Source organism: Octopus bimaculoides, chromosome 15, assembly GCF_001194135.2.
Source record: "Octopus bimaculoides isolate UCB-OBI-ISO-001 chromosome 15, ASM119413v2, whole genome shotgun sequence".
In the NCBI taxonomy this organism is placed as follows: domain Eukaryota; kingdom Metazoa; phylum Mollusca; class Cephalopoda; order Octopoda; family Octopodidae; genus Octopus; species Octopus bimaculoides.
The window spans coordinates 36,877,074-36,881,815 of NC_068995.1; the positions used below are offsets into that span (position 1 = coordinate 36,877,074).

General features: G+C 38.6%; 1 protein-coding gene across 1 annotated transcript in view; it reads left to right on the top strand.

The window, feature by feature from the left end:
- The window catches only part of LOC106875432 (coiled-coil domain-containing protein 81), a 69,096-nt gene that overhangs the window by 22,607 nt on the left and 41,747 nt on the right, over positions 1-4,742 (top strand). The window lies entirely within an intron of this gene.

Consider the following 4,742-nt stretch of genomic DNA (forward strand, 5'->3'; position numbering starts at 1 on the left):
AATAGAAACACCTAACATCATAGCATCATAATTTTGAAATATCTATAAAACTGTCAAAAGCTTGTTTATTTTTATGTCTTTTGATTTATTATTAGTGTTGCTTAATATGTTTTGCTAAAATTGCTGTTTCTTTTCAGATATAATCAGAAAAAGGTAATTAAAATTCATTAAAATGACAGATCTATCAGACTTTCAAAGAGGTCAAATTGTTGGTGTTCATATGGCAGGTGCTAGCGTAATGAAAACAGCCAAAATGTTTGGTGTATCAAGAAGTATTGTCTCGAAAGTAATGATAGCCTTTGAGAAAGAGGGAAAAAACCTCCTTGTCGAAACAAAACTCTGGAAGAAAACCAAAACTTTCAGATAGGGACCGTCGGACTCTTACGTGAATTTTTAGAAAGGATCACAAAAATACAGCTCCCAAAATTACTACAGTGTTTAATGACCATCTCAAGAACCCAGTTTTCACAAAAACTGTTTGCTGGGAGCTGCACAAAGCGGGATTTCACGGGAGGGCTGCAATCAGAAAACCACTACTTTCAAAAACAAACGTTGCAAAGCTTTCAGAGTGGAGTAAAATCTACAGAATTGGTCCCTTGAGTCATCCATTACCCTATTTCTGACCACCAGCTGAGTATACGTGTGGAGACAGCCAAAAGAAGCATTTGACCCAGACTGCCTTCTTCCAACTGTTAAACATGGAGGAAGATCTATGATGATTTAGGGTGGGGGGCTATATCTTGGAAATCCGCCAACCCAATGGTTTCCCTTCATGGCAGAATTAATAGTCAAGAGCATTTTATCTAATCAAATTCATCCTATGTTTGTGGAACTGTTTCTGGAGGGAAACACAATCTTTCAGGATGATAATGCACCAATTCACACAGCTAAAGTTGTTACTAAATGGCATGAGGAACATTCTAGTGAAGTTCAACATCTTATCTGGCCACCACAATCCCCAGATCTCAATATCACTGAGCATTTATGGTGCATTTTAGAAAAACAAGTAAGGAGTCAATATCCTCCACCATTATCACTTCAAGAACTGGAGACTGTTTTAGCTGAAGAATGGACAAAAATTCCTTTGGAAACAATTCAAACTTTGTACGAGTCCATACCTCATAGAATTCAAGCTGTAATTACTGCCAAAGGTGGTCTACCTCATATTAAAATAAATTTGTTTGATATTTCAAGGTGATTCCATTATTTCATATACATATATATATATATAAATATATATATATATGCGTGTGTGTGTGTGTATATTTATGTGTGTCTTTGTGTCTGAGTTTGTACCTTCACCATCACTTGAGAACTGATGTTGGTGTCTTTATGCTTGTAACTTAGCAGTTTGGTCAAAGACACCGATAGAATGAGTACTAGGCTTACGAAGAATAGGCCCTGGGGTTGATTTCTTCAGCTAAAAAAACCCATTAAGGTGGTGCTCCAGCATGACCACAATTAAATGACTGCAACAAGTAAAAGAATAAAAAATATATATCTATCCACTGCTGTTAATGACATCAGCTGGAGACTATAACAGTAGCCACTGTAAGTGACTAGCTGTGAAATTGAACCTGTGACCATGTAAAGTGCAAAACAAACTCCTTAATCACATACCCATGCCTGCACTGCTTTGAATGAATTGTCTCAAACTATGTCACTATTACTCACAACCTCACTTCCCCCCCAGCTGTTTAAGTAATAAATCTGTGCCAGTAGGGGGTCCACAGCTTAATTGATTCACAGACAGAAAAGAAGAAAATAATATTTACTTTAAGGATTTTTTTTTTTATATCTTCCCAGATTGCTGTCATAATGTTTATTTAATCTAAGATAATTAGAGACAACTTGGAACACGCATTCAGTGCAAGTTGGAGTTTAGAGCTGTGGTGATAGTAGTTGTAGTATAGTGGCAGGTGGCTGTATTATTATTATTATTATTATCATTATTATTAAGGAGGTAAGCTGCCAGAATCATTAGCGTGCTTAGCAGTATTTTGTCTGTCTTTAATGTTCTGAGTTCAAATTCTGTTGAGGTCAGCTTTGCTTTTCGTCCTTTCGGGGTTGATTAAATAAGTACCAGTTATGTACTGAGGTCGATGTAATCGACTTACATCCCCCCACCCAAATTTCAGATCTTGCACCTATAGCAGAAAAGATTATTATTATTATTATTATTATTAAGGCAGCAAGCTGGCAGAATTGTTAGCATGCTGGGCAAAATACCTAACGGCATTTCATCTGCCTTTATGTTCTCAGTTCAAATTCGTTGAGGTCAACTTTGCCTTTCCTTCTTTCGGAGGTCGATAATTAAAGTACCAGTGAAACACTGGGGTTGATGTAATCAACTAGTCCCCTCCCCAAAATTTCAGGCCTTTTGCCTTTAATAGAAAGGATTATTATTATTATTATCATTATCATTTTTAATAAGCCAGTGAGCTGGCAGAATCATATTTTGTCTGTGTTTACGTTCTGACTTCAAATTCCACTGAGGTCGACTTTACCTTTCATCTTCTCAGGGTCAATAAAATAAATACCAGTTGAACACTGGAGTTGATGAATTGACTTACCCCATCCCCTAAAATTGCTGGCCTTGCGCCAAAATTTGAAACCCTTATTATTATTAGAGTATTGGACAAAATGCTTTGATATTTGTCACAGTTTTTTTGCAAGGCTTGATAATATAAAGTACCAGTCAGTACTGTTACCCCAGTCAGTGCTTTTACAGGGATCAATAGTATCAGCTAATACCCCCAGTCCTAAAAATTATCAGTGAACATTCAAGCTGGATGAATTATCAGCACATAAGATAAAAAATATTAGTGGCATCTCTTTCGGCTCTTTATGTTCTGAGTTCAAATCCTGCCAAGGTTGGCATAGCTTTTCATTTTCCTTTTGTCAATAGAATAACATGCCAGTCAAGTACTGGTCCCCTTTCCTCAAAATTGCTGGCCTTATGCCAAAATTTGAGACCATTATTATAATTTTTATTGAGTGAGAGAGCAGCACATGCCATCAAAATGACACTGGGGTACAAATATATGAAGCTCAATATATTCATCATGACTACCCATCTGATAAGGGTACACCAAGCACATGCATCACAACCATAACCTTGCAGGTGGGGTTCAGTTAAAATTTCTTTAGGTCAAGTAACCCATCCTACTCAGAAAGTCCCTGAATAAGGGTTGTTTAAGGATTATAAACGAAACACCCATGTTTCCAGGGGTGAATTATTCAAACCCCAAAGAATTCCTCTCAGTATATGGCAATGATGCTCCCCTACTACTTCTGCTCTTGATCAGAGATGCACATATCATCAGCCACCAAGGGACATGCTTAACTGGTTTTGGTCAAACAACTGACAAGCTAATCTGTGGTATTGAGCAGGATATTTGCTGTAGCCCATCTTTTACACCAAGACAAAACATGCTCATAACACTTGCAATCAGTTAAGGTCAGAAGCCATGAGAGCCACTGTTTGGTACTGCATTAGGGCATTAATATTATTAGTCACCGCACCAGTGGAGCACTAACAGCACTGTCGAGCGTGTTCATTGTCAGAGCAGCTGTCTGGCTTCTGTGCTAGTGGCCCGTAAGTAGCACCATTTGAGCATAATCGTTACCAGCGTTGCCTTCTAACACTTGTGCTGGTGGCACGTTATAAAATCATTCGAGCGAGGTCATTGCCAGTGCCGCTGGACTGGCTCCCGTGCAAACACCTTTTTGAGCGTGGCTGTTGCCAGTACCATGTGACTGGCCCTCTTGCCAGTGGCACATAAAAGCACCCACTACACTCTCGGAGTGGTTGGCATTAGGAAGGGCATCCAGCTGTAGAAACTCTGCCAGATCAGACTGGAGCCTGGTGCAGCCTTCTGGCTTGCCAGTCCTCAGTCAAATCGTCCAACCCATGCTAGCATGGAAAGCGGACGTTAAACGATGATGATGATGACGATGATTATTATTATTATTATTATTATTGAGGTGGAGAGCTGGTAGAATCATTGGCATGCTAGATGAAAGGCCTAGTGGTATTTCGCCCGTCACTACATTCTGAGTTCAAATTCCACCAAGGTTGACTTTGCCTTTCATCCTTTTGGGATCGATAAATTAAGTATCAGTGAAACACTGGGGTCAATGTAATTGACTAGTCACCTTCCCCCAAATTTCAGGCTTTGTGTCTTTAGTAGTAAGGATTATTATTATTACTATTAAGGCAGTGAGTTGGCAGGATTGTTAGCATACTGAGCAAAATGCTTCACAACATTTTGTCTGTCTTTATGTTCTGAGTTCAAATTCTGCTGAGGTCAACTTTGCCTTTCATCCTTTCAGGATCGATAAATTAAGTACCAGTTGAGCACTGCAGTTGACTAGTCCTCCTCCCAAAATTTCAGGCCTAGTGCCTAGAGTGGAAATTCTTCTTCTTCTTCTTTTGTCCCAAGGAAACCCTTATCAAGTAAACCTAGTTTAGAGGCTTTCCAGTTGTGATCATTACATATGTTCATTATCCATTTCATATATATAGCTATGTTCATTATTCATTTACCAACCCCAGACAAGACAGGCTTCACAAATAAATACCTCTTCAGATCTCATAATCCTACACTACCAAACCAAGTATATAGGCACAGGCGTGGCTGTGTGGTAAGAAGCCTGTGAGTGGATTTGGTAGATGGAAACTGAAAGAAGCCTGTCATTTATATATATATATATATATATATATATATATGTATTTGCCT